The sequence below is a fragment of the Alligator mississippiensis genome, chromosome 3, assembly GCF_030867095.1.
Source record: "Alligator mississippiensis isolate rAllMis1 chromosome 3, rAllMis1, whole genome shotgun sequence".
Classification (NCBI taxonomy): Eukaryota; Metazoa; Chordata; order Crocodylia; family Alligatoridae; genus Alligator; species Alligator mississippiensis.
Genome location: NC_081826.1, coordinates 88,459,263 through 88,479,593, shown reverse-complemented (window position 1 = coordinate 88,479,593; position 20,331 = coordinate 88,459,263).

Genomic DNA, 20,331 nt, shown 5'->3' with positions numbered 1-20,331 from the left:
CACAGGGGCCCCTAAAAAAATTAGTAAATTAATATTTATTTGTTCCTGGCTGCCTATCAAATCTGACAGCAGCAGGTGCAGTAGGACCAAAGGGAAGCCCTCAACAGGACTGAGCAGCCCAGCCTCGCCCACCCCAAGCCCCTTCCCCCACCCTTCTTGCCCCACCCTGTTCCGGCAACCCGTGGCTCCCAGCTGCATTGCCAGACCAGGGAGCATGGGGCCTCACCGGTATGTGTGTGTGTGTGTGTGGGCAGGGGAAGAGTGCGTGTGTGTGCGCATGTGTAGGCAGGGGCAGTGTGTGTGTGTGTGTGTGTGTGTGTGTGTGTGTGTGTGTGTGTGTTCATAGGGTGAGTCCCACATGCATACCCTACCATACACATGCACCCACACCCCCCTCGCACTACTATACACACAGTCTCACACCCCCCCCCACACACCCCAGCAACACCCTCACACAGCCTCCCACAAACCCCATACCCACCTTCCCCTCACATGCCCACACACACTCACAACCCCCCACAAACCTATACACCCCCCAACAATATACAAGAGTAAGACTTCATTTTAAGCTATTGTGTGATCATCTCTGCATACACTACACAAACACATGTAAATCAGGTCAAAAATATTTTTTGAAATCAAATTAATGCATGCTGTAGATGTTTGCTTTTTAGAACATAATTTGGTATTTTTCTGGTTCCGAGACGGCAAAACCCCTTGCTGAAAGGAGTACTTCCAGGGGCAAGAGGAGGGACTTCAGGGAGCAAAGGGATTAGGGGGCAGAACTTCCGGTCACAAGATGGCAACCAGGGGGCAGGGCACCTGTCAAAGGGTGGTGCTACCCATGCAGCCCTTGACAGCTTGCCAAAACTTGATAAGCGGCACACACCTGAAAGGAGGTAATCCTGGTTCTGGTCTTTGCATCAGACTTCTTTTTGTACCATTGGCAATGCATAGCAGGTGCATGCAAGTGCATGTGCACCCCCTGAGCTTGGTGGTGCACCCCTTGCAAAAAGTGCTGCTGATGCTCACCATCCTCTTCCACCCCCACCCTCGCCTCTGACACTGCCGGTGGCATCTGTGGGCAGTCCCCGATCACTTCTGGCTGTAGTGACGCTGCCGGTGGCCTCTGCAGGTCGTCACTGACTGCTGGTTGGCGTTCGCTCCCCACCGCCACCAACATTGCCACAGCTACCTGTAGGAGCTCACTGCTTAAAGCCACCACACCTATGCCGCCGAAACCTCTGCTGCCACCTGCGTACGGTCGCCATGCCCCCCCAGCCTCCAAGAGAATGCGGCGTTCATATTTTATACTCTAGTCAATGACTGTTTGAGGTACCTCAGCTTTCTATTACATATAGGCCTGGAACTTTGAAGAAGCATTGCTTTGGGAACCTGGGTTTGGTGGAGAATGACATACTTGCAGCACACCATTTACCTGGAAATGGGAAGAAAGCAGAAAGAGGTTCTGTCTCTCAGATGAACCCTTCAGAAGCCTGGGTTGGTGGTGGGTTCTTAACACTGAGGAGATGTCATTGTATGGAGTGGGATCAGGCTACCTGCACCTATGGAAATTCAGGAACAGTTGCTGCCAGCTAATGAGAGCAGAGTTATATATGATGTTTGGCACAGCAGCCTCTGAAATATGTTGTGCTGTGTTTGAAAGAGAGAAGAGCTATAAACCCTGAAACTGACTCTGGTTAGTTCAGCCATGAATACACAACTAAGAGAGCATACACTGAACATGTATTTCACAAGTTTAGGAGGCTGCACAAAGTGTACTCTCAAGCTCAGCATGTGATTTTTTTCCAAGTCAAATCCAAACATGTCACTAGAATTCTCAAAAGCATCATAACTTGATAAGTGCAATTTCCATACCAAAGGCCATTCCCTTGTTCCCCCATCCCCACAAGTCATTTTGGCTATGGAGGTATCTAGAAAGTAAAGTTGTCAAAAATTCATTGGTATTGTGGAAAAAGCTATGTTTTTTTTCTGCTCCACTCAAGCTAAACATAGCCTAAACCAATTCTTGCTCAAAAAAAAAAATCTTAAAATAAATACATAAATGAAAGGCATAAAAACAAAATACCTTCTGACTAGAAAACAAGCCTAGAAAATGTCAGTGAAAAAGCAAATTCTTCAGAAAGTTAGGAATGTTTTAAAATAGGGATTTAAAATGGAACCATTAATCTTCAAAAACTATAGTAACCATTGCACTCCTAATATAAATATATTGTTTATGTGATTGTAGCTTTCACCTTTGCTATTAGTCTACCTGTTCAAGGTAGAAAAATTATAAATTTTCCTTTTGTTTTTCTGACTTCCTATTCCTAACTTTTTTCTTTTAAAACTATCCATCATTCCTCTTATTCCCCTCCCCACTTCTCCTCCATATAACTGGCACATTTTCTGCTGCATAATTAATTCTGCAATTCTAATTCAACAATTTCTTCTGATCTTGAAATCTCTTTGATTCTATAAGAAATGTAGATGTTCAGTACATCTAAAAATGAGGCCAAAAGAGGTTTGCTGTGGTAAAGGCTATCATATCAAATCCATAGTCTCTCAAGCCGGAATTAAAAGACAAAATCTTGGAATTGTCTGTCTTTTCCTTCTGTTTTTGACAAGCTAAATTTTCTATTAATCAGGAAGTGACAAAGAGCTTAACAGTCTAAGAAAGACTCTTTCAACTGTGACAGGCTCAGGACCCAGGGGTGGCTGTGACACTCCCTGGTGGGCCAAGTAATTTCTGCCCCAGCTCTAACTCTAGTGGGCCTTCATCTCCTTACTCACCTGCCACACCTTTGATATTATTATTTTAATGGAAAGAAGGTTGCCTGGGAGACTTAAAGTAAACCTGCTATTGTTCTCATGTTCAGCTTTGACCTTTTTGGCCTCTGCCATTTTTGCTCTCGCTGAGCCCTCTAACTCTAGTCCACTGACTGAACTGAGTTTCAAAACTCCAAGCTTTTTGTCTGGTCTTCCAAGGCCTTTGTCTATGCCCTCTTTTGGGCTGCTGAGCCTCCTTGGGCTCTCAGTCCCTCTGTATCTGGGTCCCAGGCCCTGTCTCTGCCCCACTTCAGGCTTCAGGCCCTCTGGCCCCCAAGTCTAAGTCTTGCTCTTCTTTGGCTTCTGGGCTCCCTGGCCCCAGTCCCCAGGCCCATCTGTTCCAAGGCCTGCCTCACCCCTCTTGGGCACTATGGGATTGCCCCATATGGGCTCTATGAGACTACCCCATGTGCTAGGTGCACCCTGCAGGCACTAGGGGTTCACTGCACCCCCCTGGGTGCTCTGGGACCTTCAAAACACCCTACACAATCCCCCCCAATACCAGGTCAAACACAAGCCCTTCTGGCTATAATTAAACTCCTACCTAACCCTGGGTCTCAATCAGCTGCTGGCCCTCAACTTCCCTAGCTGTCCCAGGGCCTAGCATGCTCAGTTTGCTGCTCAGTTGCAAGCATCTCTAGATAGCTCTTACCCACTCAGCTGCCAGAGTCAGACTGCCCGCCCTAGCCCTGGCCCTGCTTTATATCTCTCCCAATGCCCTGCCCCTTCCAGTCAGATGACTCCCCTGGGTTGCTTGCAGATGCCTGCTATTTAATCTCATTAGCCCATTGTCACAGAGCACTAAGGTGCCCTGTGCCTGAAGAGAGAAAAAAACTGCTAAAGAAGGAGCCCTAGCGGTGATTAGGGAGCACAGCTGTGGGTTGCCGGGGCAACTAATGAGAGTCAGCTGGCCGGAAGGGGCAGGGCCTGGCCCTTATAAAGCCCAGAAGCAGAGGCCAGGTAGTTCCTTGCCAGCAGTTAGAGAGGCAAGAGTTCTCTCAGCCATGGCACAAAAAATGGTGAGAACTGGAAGTACTGCTTGAGCAGAGTTACAGAAGGCAGCTTGGGAGGCTTGAGCTGTGGTGTTAAGTTATAGCCAGGCAGCTTCAATTTGGGTTACAGCCTAGGGGCTTGTGGTTTTGCTTTGGTGTTGTTACTTATTACACCGGTGGTTTGGGTGAGGCTATAGGGGTTGGAGGAGGCCTCATTGGGGACTCACAACAGAGTCACAACAGGACCCCAGTGCCCGAGTGGGCACAGCATACTCATAGGGACCCACAGTGGTGTGGGGGCCCTAGCGCCAGTGAGGGCGCAGCTTATGGGGTGCTTAGACCCCAGCCCCAGAGAGGAGGCGTTTGAGAAGCCCCAGTGTGGGCATAGCAAGCCCTAGAGAGGGGCAACTTTAAGAAGACCAAGTTGGGCACAACGAGTCCCAGGAAGGAGCAGCCTTTTTAAGAAGCCCAGTACGGGCGTAGCAAGCCCCAGAGCCAGGCAACTATTGAGAAGCCCCAGTGCGGGCGTGATGGCCCCAGGAAGGGGGCAATATTTTAGAAGCCCAAGTGTGGGTACGACGAGCCCCAGGGAGGGGCCACTATTGAGAAGGCCCCGAGAGAGGACGACAGCATTGAGAATCCCAGTGCGGGTGTGACGAGCCCCAGGAAGGGGGCAATACTTTAGAAGCCCAGGTGTGGGCGCAGAAAGCCCCAAGGAAGGGGGCGGCATTTTAGAAGCCCGAGTGTAGGCGCAGAGAGAGCCCCAGAAGCGGGGGGGGGCATTATTGAGAAGCCCCAGTAAGGGCATAGCAGGCCCCAGGAGGGGGCACTATCGAAAAGGCCCAGATAGGGGGCAACAGCGCAGAGAAGGCCCCGAGAGAGGGCGATAGTGAAGCGAAGGCCTGGAGTGGGCAAGGAGAGCCCCAGGAGGGGGCGTCAGTGCACGTAGAGAGACAAACCAACGTCTATCCCATCTGCGAGGCTTGGGGCGTGGCATCAGGGGTGGCTGGAGCCACGCATAGCCCATAAGGCTAGGGTGCCCCGAAGCACCCATTTGTGCTGGACAAGACCCATGAGGGGTCCAGGAGTCTGTGTCCAAGAGGGCATAAGGCAGCCTCCCAACTAATTCAAACAGCAAAGACATGGCGGGCGAGAATCTGAGGGTTCCCTTGGGCTGACTTGACACGGAGAGGGGGCCTCAAGGAGATCACGGCCCTCCTGCAGGACCCCGCCGTGACACCCATCTCTATAGCAACCCAATCCCAGCTACACCCTGCCTGTCTTTCAGGGCTCTCCATGGGCTACTTCTCTCCGAAAGAGGGCAGAGAGCCCCAAGCTCTATCACACCAACCTGCAAGATCTCTAAATTAAACCAACCCAAACATTCAAACCTTAAATGGCATTTACTCTTCCCTCCATAATACGGAAGCAAGGAAGATTCTTTGGTGTGTTAAATCTGTTGCAAGATACTTTGACTACCTTATTTTAGGAAGTTGTCAATGCATCATATAAAATACACACGTATATAAAATGTATTTGTTCATTTGGAAATACAAAATATCTCAGTTATTTGAACTTTAAGTAGAAAACTTAAACCAGAGAGTTACAAATTTCATAACATAAAGGCTAACATAATATGAACTACACTGGCTTTGCATGACCCCTCTATGGCTGAAAATGCAGAAGTCACTTTTTTGCAATTCACAAAATATATTTTGAAATATAGAAGTTGTAGTCAACTTAGCTTTTATCATGAAGTTCAACTTTTTAAAATAGTGCACTATAACTTGTAACTTATTTTTGTATTTTAAGACTGGTTTTAATTAAAACCACCTACATTGTATTGCACTAAATTTATTTAAAAATGCATGTAAAACACTTTCAATCCATATGATTCATATAGCTACCTATAGTTAGGTTTTTAAGAGAAGATAAAAAAACCTTTATTACCAATAAATACAGTGTGTTTGTGTCTGTGTGTCCATTTGCAGAGAGTGACTTAGAGTAGAGTGCACACCTGTCTGTGTGCACGCCTGTGTCTGTGCACGTTTGGCTATAGCTGGGGAGGAGGAGCGGGGAGAGCAGGGAGAAGAGGGAGGTATGTGCCCTCCCACCCCAGCCTGGTGGGGTCCACCCAGCCTTCCCCCACCAGCACGAGGAGGGGAAGGGCCCCTTCCCCACCCCTGCAACCCAGCTCTCATGGGGAGCAGGAGGCCTCCAATTTTGTGTTTTCCCATGGCTCCAATACATCTTAATCTGCCTCTCTCTAGATCTGTGGGGAGTCCTGCAGGCCAGATCATGTGGCTGTGTGCACCAGATTGCACTGGCACATGGTGAGTCTGGTGCACAGGATCCATCCAAAGCTGGATATGGTGCATGGGATCAGGTTGGCTTGCAGGGTTGGGCCAGTGTGCACAGCCATATCCAGTCCAGGGGGTGGGCCAGTGGGCATGAGTGCACCTGTAGACTGATCCCATGCACAGGATCCACCCATGGAATGGCCCTACACTGTTCATCCAGTCTATGGGGCTGGACTGTTGAGCACCACTGTGTTAATCTCTTCATTCCTCCTTTGGTTTTCTTCTTCCCGCAAAAAGAAAATGAAGCAAAACAAAACACCACACCTCCTCTTTCTTCTTGCAAATTACTATATTTTCTGTTTAGTCATTCAAATAGCTGTAGACTGATTCTCAACTTGATTCTACCAGTACAATTTGTTGACTTATTTCTGTGTACAGACACTCGGGGAGGTTAGATTGAGTTAAAAATAGCCATGTGATCTCAGGTAAGTTGGAATGGGAGGAATATTGGTAAAGGAACTGGTGGGCCAGGCAAGGTCTGCATGGGGGGTTGCTGAGGTCTTGGAGGGTTTGATGGGATCATGGCGATTTTGGGGGGCTTGGTGGATAGAAGCTCTCTCCCACATCTCCTGGGACCAGGGGTTATTTTCAGCTCCCCCCACCCCAGAGAGCCTCCCCGCAATGAACCACCCCTCCCCTCACCAGGTCTTACTTCTTTGGCTCCCCTACCCCTATTCCTATCTTTGGCTTCCGTGTTATCCCTCTCACCCCTCCCCTCACGAGGTCTTACTTCTTTGGCTTCCAGCTCCAGTGAATCCTGATAAAACTGGGACCAGAAGTGCTTGCAGGATGGGGGTTTTGATGGGATTGTGGAGGGAGGGTTGTCCATCTGGGGGTGGGGCAAGGAACCAGGGGCCTAAAAACAGCCCAGTGCTGGAGGCGGGGTAGGAAAATCATAGCCCCGGGATAGGGCCAGCAGCTGAGGTTTTTCAGCCTTGGAGCTGCACTGGGAATTGTGCAGAAGTTTGGGACAGTTAGATCAGTCCAAACATAGCCAACGCAATCTAAGTTAGATTACCTAGGAGGTAGGGTTAACTTGGATCAGGTCAGCCATTTTAGACCCATCTACTCTTCCTGGAACTTCTGTAGTTTTTACTTAGATCAACCTAAGTAGGGATCTGTGTAAGGTCTGCATCTGGGCAAACTAAGATAGAACAGGTGGCATTTTTAACACTCTCTAACCTCCCCAAGCATCTGTGTGCACCCATAATGGAGTGGCACTATTTTAAGCTTGCTGTAATGGAGTAGAGAAAACAGGTCCTACATTTCAAATTTGGTGTAAAATTGGACTAGACATCAAAACTAATAAAAATTTTGGTCTACACTACATCAATGAAATTGCATTGTCTGCTTGGAATACATCTCCACCTCCACTATAAAGGTTTTTCTTAATAAGCTTGTTAAGCATTTCCCAATTTGCATAACAGCAATGGCTGTTATTCCAACCATATATATTAGACTTTGAGATTCATACCTGTAACCTTCTTTGTATTTACAAAACATCTAGTTACTTTGCATAATTAATTGTATAAAGACTGCAACACTCATCTTATTTAACTGCCATATTTACCCAAATACAAGATGACCCTGAATACAAGACAACCGCCCCAGTAATTAAATTCTGGATATAAAAAAATTATAAACTTGTTATAATTTTCTAGGTATAGAAGCTAATTATCGGTAGTTTGTCTTGAATTTGCTCCCCTTCCATTGCTACAGCATGAAAAATAAATGGGGAGGGGCAGTCAGGTAGCCCCTTTACCCTCTCCCCTCCCCACAACTTCTTCCCCCTTCACTTTTTCCCTCCCTCCTTACTGGCAGACCCTGCTGTCCCTGAGCACAAAAGTGAGGAACAAATTTGAAAAAAACAGACCTTGAAATAAATATAGCTGTAGTAATTTGCATATAGTATCCATAGACTTAATATAGCTGGAATGGATGCATTTTACAGTTTTTGAAACAGCTGCAAGCTTAGAACAAGTACTCCATAAATGCATTTTTAAGTAGCACTTCTGTACTTACTTTTATTTAGTACAAACTATGCATAATATCAGTCCAAAGCCAAAAGGCTCATGATTTACTATATAATTGCTGTTGACTGGGCGTCAGCAGTCAACTGCATTTCAAACCATGGTGACCCCACACCTCAGCACTGCTCAGTATGCATGGGTGCAGACAGAAATTACAATTTTCACCAAATCTGGCCACAGAAAGCAGTTTATAGCTGTGACCAAACACAAGTGCATGGCTACAGACAGCTTTAAAATGGCCAATTAGGAGAAAATCTGACTCCTCATTACGTGAGGTATCAGATAAAGATGTTTCAAAATGTAGCGTCTTTTGTAACTTGTGTCTGCTAAACTCCCAGCCTGTCACTGTTATCAGAATGGGAATGGGGAAAGGGAGTAAAGGAAGTTCAGTCTAAGGGGTTGTCAGCCTCCCCTGGAGGGTGGGGTGGGCATATGGCAACCAGCACTTAGATTCCCCTCCCCCTGGAACCAACAGTGAACTTCTGTTTGTTCTGGGGTAACCTTGTAACTCAGACTGTTTTGCAACAATTGTTTTAAGTTACAGCTGGGAGCTGCACTTCTGTGTGTACTCCAGATACCCTCCACAAAGGATCCATGTGCTAATGAGCCCCGCACTTATGGCGGGAACCAGGTGTTCTTGTCATGAGTCCTGAAATCCTCCAAAAATGCAGATGAGGCATAGGGCAGCCTGTACCGGCTCCACCTCATGGAGGGTGGGGCCACACTACTCATATGCAACAGGCTGAGAGAAGGGGCAACAGAGAGATTCTGGGTGGTGATGTCTGCCAGACATTTAAAGCTGATGAAGAAGCAGGGTTAATTGAAAATGGGAAAGAAAGGTGCAGCTCAGCTGTGGGAGTGAAGAGGAAAAATGTGTTCAGTGTAGTGACTCACTATGACTTGAAAAAGAGTTGGCACTGAGGAGGACTGAGCACAATGGCCACTACAACATATTTTATTCAGGTGGGTTGTACTGAACTAATCTATCATTGTGGTAGATTCCCTGAGCTGAGCAGAAGAGCAGTCTGAGAGAAGGAGGCCACAGTGAAGCAAAGATTGGGTCCATGGCACATGCACCACTTCTCCATTGGGGGGGTGGGGGGAGGAGTAGCGCTAATGAAGGTGGTGTTGCTACTATCAGTGCTTCTGTACACCACGCTGGTCTTCTCCTCCCCCTCCCCCCCACCAAGTGTGTCTCCCACAGAATCCAGAAATCCACGTGCATTTTCTTCTGGGGATCCAGAATGGAGAAGGTGGCAAGGAAGACCCTATACAAAAGAAATGGGATGGGGGCAGGGGGATGCCAGACATCCACCTGTTCCTGCGGGCATGGTACACAAGCCAGATCTGCAAGCTGGCAACCAGGCCAGCAACCAAAACAGCCTGTCTTGTCAAGTATTTTACAGGTCACCTCCTAAGACTGTGGGGGTATACACATCAGCCAAAGGGAGACTGTGCACCATGGAATAGCCCTGGTTTTACAGGGTGCTGAACGAGTTCCAGAGTGGTTATGGGCTACAGAAGGAAGGCCCAGAGACCATGTCCAACCACAGGAAGATACAAAGGCAGCCAGAAACAGAGACAAGCTATCGACCATGGAGCTGCTCCCTGACAACAACTGCCAGGCCGTCTGGGACCAGAACTTCCACAAAGACCTATGAAAAGACCACAAAGACTTGAAGACCACAGAGACTTGGCTCATAGCTCACTGCATACTCCCACCGAAGGTATGGAGGCACAGAGTGAGGTGAGAGACTAGACCCAGCTGCCCCAGGGGAAGTTGTCAAGGTGAGAAAGAGATCATCACCACCTCCTTTGGCTCTGCCCCTATGTCAGAGGAGTGTGGAAAAAGGTAAGCCAGCTCCTTGAGGAGGCTCATGACAAGGGAGGCAGCGCTGTATGGACACCTGTCTAAACATCAGGGGTCCCAAACAGCCTGCTTCGACCAGTTTGTGTCCTGCATCAGGAGCACCCTTTGGCAATGCAGGAACCTACTGGTATACAGTCACACTGAGCTCAAGCAAACGGACTGCATTAAAATGTTTCTGAGCGAACTCCAGTACTACTACCAGAAAGCGGTGGGAGAGGATGGAGAGGATGCAGCCAACTCCACCTGGAAAAGAGACACTTGGCACAGGCTGTTCAAAGCCTCCCCAGGAATGGAAGTGGATGAGGAGAAAGAAGAGAACAGCCATGCAACTGGACCTGGAGACAGCAAGAAGGACAGCAACAGGATCATCATCAGCAGAAGTGACAGTGACATCAACAGCACTGGACTCAAATGTCCATCATTCAAGGACTGTGAATGAATTGAGAATGTAAACCCCAAATCAGGGTCTGGACTAAGGGAATGTGTTTGGATTAGGGAAGAGAAGTGGGTGGGAGCACAGGGCCACAGGGGAAAGGGTGAGTTTATTGTAACAGGTGCACAGGTTTCTTAATGTGGTTTAAAAAGTGTGATGGAAAGCCTATAATAGAGGATTTATATAGAGGACACATATATATGTATAGTGACGGCAGCGTGCCACCATCATGGGCACAGACAAAGGGCAGGAAGGGTTGCGGGGCAGACACAACCCTGAGACAGAGCCCTGGGCGGGGTTACTTACCTCCGGGAGAGACGGCGGCGTCGGAGCTGAGACCGCGGCAGCAGCTGCAGCCGCAATTACAGCCGTGCTAGCTGGCATTACACCGGTTATTTAAGCAGCTGTTCCCAGTGAGGGAAACAGCTGAGCCAATTGCGGCGGCCGCTGCAGCCGCTGCAGGAGAGTTCAAAAGCCCCGGCAGCACCCGCGGGCAGGGGGAGCGAGAGAGAGGAGAAGGTGGGCAGCACGGCCGGTGTGCTGCAGCTCCCCCTTGGGAAAGGCATCAGCAAGGCTGCGCCGGACCCACGCTGAACCTGAGGCAAGGTTCGGAGCCTCTGACAGAGGCAGGAGGAGGATCGAAGACTCTATCGGAGACAGGTAGCAGGAAGCTCCCTGTCCTACCCCAGGTAGGGAGCGGAGAAGCACCAGGATCCCTCTCGGGAGGAGGGAATCAGGGGGAGCGACGGGGCCCCCAGCACAGAGGAGCAGGTACCTTAAGGGAAATAGAGATAGGGGTAGGTGGAGCCATCCCTAGGGATTGCTGGGTCCCGGACACCAGTCCAGGAAGTCTCCCCGCCCAGGCAGAATATTATTTCTAGAGGAAAAGGGGAGGAAGAAGGACTGCCAGAGCTAGCTGAGGAGCCAGCAAGAGTAGAAGACAGGCTGGCCCAGGGATATCACTAGGCCTGGGTCCCCACAGTTGGAGGAAACCAACAGCAAGCCTGCAGTGCACCACAGGCCACCATACCACAAGCAAGTGATCGGTTGGCGAGTGGAAAGGGTGTAGGGGTGGCGGAGCCCCGTGGAACAACAGAAGTGTCAACCGTGAGTACACCTGCACCGGGGAACCCCTCAATTAAAGAACTCCACTGAAACCCTCTCACAAATCAAACATAACAGCAAAGTCGTGGCAGGTGGGACAAGGGGAGGAGCTACCTAGACGATGGGTGATACCGGACTCGAGACATCTGTCATCACATATATATATATATTTCATTTTTAAAATTGGGATAGGTTCCCTATTTACCTGGCAGGGGAGATACCATGGTTATCTGGGTGGTTTTATAGTATTGTGTAGTGAAGGATGGAGACCTGTCCAATGCACTACAGAAAGGTTCCTCCTATGAGAGTCTGCTATAGTCCCCCAATGAGAGTAACTTGACTACATGCCTATTTTATGGACATGGGGATTTCCCTTTAGCTTGCTTCTTTGGCTGATGGATAAGGGCAAGCAAGATTCAGGGGCATCTGAACTCCAAGACCTCTGGGCTTGGGGCCTGCATATAGGATGCCTGCCATGGATCTGAGAGCATCTGAAACCCCAGGCTGAAGAGGGAGGGAAAATATTTGCCAGGGGTAACACCACATGGACCTGAACAACTGGGTTGTGCTCAATGGATTAAATTTAGAACTAATTTGACTGATTTGGCCTAAGACATGAAGTTAAAAAAAACTGTGGTAGGCTCCTATCAGCATCTTACCTGCCATGATCAACCAGGTTGTTTTTGCTGATACAGATAAGAATCTTGAGTTCCTGCCACTCAGATGAGGCACAGGGGGATCAAAGACCCCTAGACCAGGTCTGGAAACCCATAAACAAGATGGAGATGGGTGGTGAAAGATACTTCCCAGTGAACGTATGGGTGAAAAAGGAATATGTGGAGGCCCCAGGAAAGCTGACAATGGGAAGGAAGGATTTTGTAACCAAGATGCTTCAAGACCTACTAAAGGTAATACTTATAAAGTTGCATTGGCTCATTGATATGCTGGGAGTTAGAGTGGGAGCTCTGCTTCAGAGATCCCAAGAGAAGAGCCAATTTCTGGGAGCAGCTGCATGCAACCACAGGGAATCCCAGGTGAAATTCTTTGAATTTGCTCTGGAAGGCTCAGGAAAAGAGAAGCTAGTCACAATTAAATGAATTCTGGCCTAGTAAAAGAGGAGGACTTGAGCTTGTGGTTAAAAAGCCACTGTGAGAAAATGGAAAAGGTTGAGAAGGTCCTGGATGAGGTGGGACTGTGCACTGGAGCCTGGAAATCTGAATCCAGGACAGGTGCAGCACCTCCCCCCTTCAGTCTCCCTGGGACCCCATAAGGGTTTCAACTTCTACCAGGGACAACCCACACTCTGCTGGGAATGCAGGGAGGAGGGACACCTAACCACACAATACCCAATAAAAATCTGTACCATGTACAAAGAAAAAGGACACCCCCCCAAGGACTATAAACAGGAATGGCAGTAAAATTTATGTGAAGAGGGGCATGTCTTTAAAGATTGTCCTCAATCCTACACTAACATAGGGAAAAGCCAAAACAAAGAGAGGACTGCAGAAAACACAGCCCTCCCCAAGGTCCAATCGCAGCCACGTGGCAATAACAGAGAGGAAGGGGGCAGGAAAGTTCCCAGAAAGTGAGGAAACAGAAGGGGAAAACCTCTCCAAAAAGGAGAGCCTAATCCTTTCATGAGAAAATGTGAGAACCTTAAGAAAGATGGTTGAGGAACTCAGAAAAAGGAGGGGGAGAAAGATCTGTCTGAGAAAATGGGAAGGATAGATAAAGAAGAGATGGAAAAGGAAAACCTGAACCTCCAAAAAGGGGACTGGATAAGGACCCCAGAAACCGAAGAAAGCAATAACTTAGACATGGAGGTCCAGGATGGAAGTGGGGAGATCCCAGGGACCCCAGAGCAAAATCAGAATCTCCAGGTAACCCCCACTTGTGTGAGAGAAGCCGGTCCCCCTGAGTATGCATCAGCCAGATGGGGGAGCCCAGAGAAAGCTGCAGCTGAAAGACTCCTATATATCTTGGCATGACATCACCCCAAGTTTTCCAATCAGAGTTTACCATGCTTTAATCTCTTAACTAATTAATTTAAAATAGAACACTGGCCAGTCTAACCAATCAGGCTAGGGATCTGATTTATATGACTGAAACCAGGCCTTCTGGTTTCAGTACACAGTAAAGGGAGCCCTAAAACAAAAGCCACAGGTATCTGGACTCCTCAGGGGGCTTTCCTGCCTACCTGACCAGACAGCCCTGATTCTCAGATCAACAAGCAAAGGAAATGAGACAAGATATAAAAACATGATTAAATAAAGAAAAGCAGACACATATCAAACATGATTATATTTGAACTAAACACACACTCTACAGTATAAAACAATATACAAAGCAACACACTTTACAGTACAAACAAGATACTCGGCAATATAGAACTAGAACACACTTCGCAGTACAGAATTACTTGTACATTTTGTGTGTGTTACATAGCATTTCTGGCACCAAGTGGAGGGTGTTGGGGCTGGCTCTGGCCCTCCTGGTGCTGGCCTGGTATTACAGTAACTCCAGGCCACATGCCAGTCCCCTGTGGAGGAAACACCTGCCCATTTTTAAGACACACACACACACACACACACACACACACAGACACACAAGGTTCCCATCAGCATTTTTTATCGGGGAGGGTGTTAGATCTTGCTCTGGCTTCTCTGAGTGCCAGCCTGGTAATGTAGTACCTCTAGACCTGGTATTCAGTGCATCCTGGGAGAGTGACTTCCCCCTCCACCCCCCCTCCTTTTTTTAAGGGCTATGCCAAAAAAAAAAAGGATCCCATCAACATTTTTGGTTTACCTGACAGGGGAGACACCGTCTTCTTGGCCTTGAATGACTCAAGTGTAGTTAGAGGGTGAATGCTTGTCTCTTGCAACTGATACCTGTGAGAGTCTACAAATGCCTACAAATGCAAAGATCTCAGCTACACAGTTTATGGCGATGGGGATTTCCCCCCCACCTTGCTCCTTTGGCCTTTTGGCTGAGGCAAGCAAGACTATGCAGTACGTAGGATGCCTGCCATGGATTTGAGAGTATCCTACTTCCTAGACTTTCACAGTCAAAAAAAAAAAATACTATTTGTCTGGGAGTTAGGATGGTATTGCCACACAGACTCGAACAATTAAGCTATGTACAGTCAAAATTTGGAACTTAATTAGGAACTGATTTGGCCTTGGAAATGAAATTTTTATTAAAAAAAATAAATCAGCATTTTTGGCACCAAGGGTGGGTGTCAGAGCTTGCTGTGGCCTCTCAAACTGCTGGCCTGGTGTTGTAGTAACTCCAGGCCAGGTGGAACAACTGCCTGTTCCATCAGCAAGTTTGCCCCATATGGTCCATGTTCTTTATAGTCATACTCAATGTTGGCTGCCTATAATCAATTTCATAGTAGGTTTCCATTACTGAGCACATGTTACTTTTAGCAGCAGTTCAAAGATAGACAATGTATTTAGTGAGGTTTCTTTGATGAGCTGCTTTTCCTTATTCAAGTAAAGGTGCTTTTCCTTATTCAAGTAAATATGGTGTTTTAGATCACCATGTGGAAAACCAGTACTCAGTGAAAGTTACTTTTATGAAATGGGAAAGATTTTTGGAGCATGCCTTGGTGAAATTAAAGGCCTGTCATATGCTGTTTATTTGATTAAGGTATGTCATTATTGATTGGACTTGCTTTTCACTGTGGTGATAGACATGCTACATTTATTACTCCTCACCTTTAGAACCTCATTACTTTAAAAGTTGCAAAAGGTGCAGTTCTTGGTGTAAACAAAGCTTGATGGTAGCAAGAACAACTCACCAGTTCCAGCTCAGTGGAGTGAGAAAAACTGTCTCTGTCTTTCTCCCTGAGTGTTGTTTCAGGATGAGAAGTTTCAGCGAGTGTAGAATAAAAATAGCCAGTAGGACTGTGAAAAACACATTCTATTTCAACCTGCATTTCGAGGTTTTGACGGAGCAGCATTTCATTTCAAATTTCATTTCAGTTCAAAACTGCTGTTCCATTCTGTTTTATTTCATTGAACCAGTGTCATTGAAACAGTGATGCTGTTTTGACGCTGTTTCAACATTTTGCCCATAGGCTATAATGAGGAAGCTCAAAACAGCCTCTCTCATCCAGCAGGCAGATGGGGTCCCGCAACCCCAGAAGGGCTGCGGGGGCTGTGCCAGTTCCCACAGGGTTGTGGGCCCCAATCTGTCTGCCAGATGAGAGAGGGAAGCCAGGTGCTGCTGCCTGGGACCGGGGAGCTGGGGAAGGGAACTGACCTCAGCTGAGCTGAGTTGCCTTCCCCAGCCTGATGGTAGGGCTGGGGAGGAGAACTCCTCTCAGCTGGGCTCAGTTCCCTTCCCCTGCCCAATCACAGCATTGGATGCACTGTGATGGGCTTGCCGCAGCCTGGATGTGGGAGGCAGGGAGAGCCAGGGCTGTGTTCCCCACCTGGATGAGCCAAATGGATCTGCGGAGCCACTTGAAGCACAGACCTGGTTTTCCCCTGTCTCCCACTACCTGGCTGCTGCCTCCTTCGAAACTTGAAACATTTCAAAACTTTTGAAACATTTCGATTAGCCTCGTTTTGTTTCGAGGCTGTTTTGAAGCCCTTCATTTCATTTCGATTTTGCTGTTTCAAGCTCAAAATGAGTTGAAACAATGTTGAAACTAACCAGCTGGTGAAATTTAGCACAGCCCTAATAGTCAGGTTCTATGTCCACTTTCCCCACAGTGCCCAATGCAGATTGTGTACCAGGAAACAGAAGAGGCCTAACTTAAGCACTGAGTTCTAGGTATCCTAAAGAAGTGGACTATCCCAGGGTGATTGTTATTTGTTGATAGCTGGTACCAGTAGTACTGAGTCCCTAAGGGTGTGTTTTACTGAGATTACAAGATGCTTTACTGAGCATTAGACTATAATACACAGTAAAGCATCACTATCTATATGTGCACAGTAATTACTGTGCAGTAGATTAGTCAAACGTGCCATTTTTTAGTACCTGTAGATACAGGCACTAGAAATTGGCATATTAAACTAATGCACTGAAGTGCACTTTTAGATGCTGACTGGGAGCAAATTGGTCCTAGTCATCCTAGGTAGCAGGGGGCCACAGGGGCAGGGAGAGCTGTCCCAGCTGCTGGGCAGTTGCCTCCCAGCTATTTGGAGATTGGGACATGTCCCAATCTCCATGTGGCTGGGAGGCAGCTGCCTGGCAGCCAGCACAGCTCTTCCCCACCCTGCAGAGTTTGGGACCAGCCCCTGTGCCCCTGCCAGCCCCAAGCTGGCACCCAGGGGAGCCTGGAGGTCCCCATTGCTGCTGCAAGGGGGCAGAGCAGGGCAGAAGCAGCCCTGGATTGAACTGCTCCCATTGGGCATGTCCACATATGCAGGCACATGTGCTTGCAGCAGCTCAAGTAGCAGCAGCACAAATCTGTGCTGGAGATTTGTGCCTCAGCGCACATGCCTAAACATGCACTTTGGTGTGGGGCAAATTATGCCACCTGGGGCAAACTGACCCTGCCAAGTTCCTCCCGGATCTTCAACCAAGGGGAGCTAGAGGCTGGCACCTGTGCTGGCCCCAGCAGTATAAAAAGCTGCCCTGGCAAGCAGCTCAGGGATATTTGCCCTCAGCAGCTTCTGAGGCTTGGCCAGTTGGTATCTGGGGACACTGGCCCCTTGTACCAGCTGAACTGCTGAAGCAGCCCTAACCTAGAGTGGCCCCTGAACCCTCTACCCACTGCAGCGGTCTGGTAGTGGGGGCTGCTGCCTGACTGTGACCTGCTGCCACCTACAGCAGCATCCTCCCCCTTGGACCTGTGGGCCCATGGCAGCCAGACCCAGATGGAGACTGCGCAGCTGCCTGGGCTGTGTTATGGGCACTGCAGCAGAGCCTCCTGCAGCTGTGGGCCAGCTCCCAGAAGGCTGTAGCTGCACTTTTGGCCTTCATGCGGAACACTGTCATGTTTTCTGGAGCTCCTGCTATGCCATCTGGTCAGCTATTGCCCAGATATGTTTGTTGCAATGGCCTGCTTTGAATTGTCAAAGCGTCTCCTCCTGGCCCCAAATGGCTAGGTCAGCCACCTCATCTGCCCTCCAGCTAGGTCCCTGGTGCTGGCCCTGGGCAGGCTCCTCTGCCCGGGTCTCACCACTTGCCTCACTAGCAGAGAGCTTGGTGTTCCCTGCTTAAAACTGCAAATTCTCTGATTCAAAACCCAAATTTGCTCATTAATTCTCTCATCCATGTTCTTCTGTGATTAAAATAAAGCACAATTATATATAAAGCAATCAGTTGGGCAATGTTTTATTGATATATTTACAATTTTAAAACAATTCGGAAGCCTGCCAGTGCCTCTATCTTCATAATAAAACCAATTCTAAATATCTATATGCCTTGGCGTTTGCTTTTGTTTTTTTATCATAGAAAAATCAGAGCTGCCCCTGCCTGCTTTGCTCACCTGGATGTGGGGCGCTGAGCAGCACTGATATGCTGGTGCCCTGCTCCTGCCCTTGCCCTTCACTCCTAACCCACAGCCCCTGCCTGCCACCACTAGCTCCCTCCTGGCAGCAGCTCTGTCCTAGCACCATGACATGAGTCCAGCTGCAGCTGCTTTGTGGCTCTGAGCCATGCCAGTCCTTGTTGCTCTGTTCCTAGCACCTGTGCCTAGGCTGCAGCAATCCCTATTCCATTCCTGGAAAGCCCTCGACTGGAGCTCAGGGACTGGGCTGGGCAAACCCCTTCCCTTCCAGGCTGGCCTGTCCCTGTACAGGCTGTTCTGGGTGCACAGGGGAGCTCTAAGCCTGGCTCTGTTGGCCTTTCATACCCAGAGAGCTCCCCCATCCCCAACCCCCATCTCTCTCACACACCCGCCGGTGCTGCCACCTCCACCCCTCCTCTAGCCCATCACCCAAATGGTTCCTGGGACCAGGATCTCCCCCAGGCTGGGGCCACATATCCCAGCACCAGTGTGAACATGGTGCACGGATGCAACATGGTAGTTTACCCCTGCAGCTGTGGCTCCTGCCAGCAGGTCCTGTCCCATCCAGTCAGGTGTCTGGGCATGCAGGGTGTGAGATTTGTGGAGGGGATGTGGGGGTTGGGAGGGGAAGAGGTGTGGGGGCATGGGTGTGGGGTTTGTGGGTGAGTGTAGGGTTTGTGGGGATGAGGTTTGTAGGGTGGTATAAGGCTTGTGCAGAGGTTTGGGGGGTTGGGGTTTGTGGGTGGATTTTGTGGGTGTTTGTAGATGTGGGATTTGTGGGTGGGGGGTTTGTGGCAGTGTTTTGGAGGTGGGGGGTTTGTAGGTGGGTTGTGGGGGGGTTGTGGGTGTGGAAGGGCTGTGTGCGGAGTGACGGGGGCTGTGGGGTGTGGGAGGGAATGCTTAGGAGGGCTGGGTGTACCCATGGTGCACAGGCCCCCTGCAGCAGCAGCAGCCATCAGGGCAGTCATGGCCCACTGCTGGCAGAGCCCCCCAGCAGCACTGCCTGTGTCCTTGGAGCCAGCCTGGCTTGGCCCGGCCCAGCCCAGCCCACTGGTATTCACCCTTGAGCAGGACCAGGCCACTCCCTTGAGCAGGACCAACCATTTTTGCTGCCACCTGGGCTCCTGGCAGGCCTGTACGGGTCCTGCCTCCATGGAGCTGGCCCAGCCTGACAGCGCATGGGGCACATGGAGGCGGGACCCAGCCCAGCCTGCTCTTGCATGTGGTGCCTGGAGCCCAGGTGGCAGCAAGAGCAGCCCAGTCCTGGCCAAAGGTGCATGCCAGTGGGTTGCACTGGGATGAGTCAGCGCAACCCAAGTAGCATAGGCAGCTCTAGGTCTCAGGCAGCTGGGGCCATGCTGTGTTGTTGAGGGGCTCTGCCAGAAACAGAACATGAGCACTCTGATGGCTGCTGCTGCTGTTGCTACTGCTGTGGGGGGGAGGGTTGTGCACCATGTGGTGGGGGGTAGGTGAGGAACCCACCCTTCCTGAGCAGTTCTCCCCACCCACAATTTCCCCACCCCCACACAATCCCCTGACCCCCACAATCCCCTCACCCCCACATCCCTCCTTGCCAGGGACACAGACTGGGTCCAATCCACTGTTGCATCCTTGCCCTGATCCTATTTGCCCCAGCATGCTGAGGCAGCAAGTTGGAGCAGCAGGGGCACATGGCAGCCATAGAGACTCTGGTAGGTGCTTGTAACAGGGAGCCTGTAGCTCCATTACTGAGAGTAGCTACAAGAAAAAAAAACTTACCTGATCAGCAGCAGGACACCTGGGAAGATGACATTAGCCAGCACCGGGAGCATCCACTGCACCTGAGGAACAGAGAGACTTGCGAATTGCTAATTGGAACTGACCCAATTAAAAGGATCGAAGATTGAAACAACAGACCTCCGGAGGGGAACAGAGAGCCATGGCGAGATAAGGAGAGAGAAAGCAATGGAACTGAGTTTGTGCAGAGGCACAAGGGGAGTCGGAGGGCAGAGCCCTCAAGGGACAAGCACCAAAAAGTGACGTGGTAAATAGCTACGGGAAAACTACTCAGTGTTACCCCTGAACCAGTATGCAAAACTGATTACAGACTCTTTCCTGATCAAAACATTGACCAGAAGGTGTCGGACTACATATATATAGACTTTGCTTAAATGTACCCCACCAGAGAAAGGGGGACAAGGGCAAGTTTTTTGAAAGCCATCCCCTACAAAGAGAGTGGGTTGTAATTGGTCAAAGAGCAATTCAGAG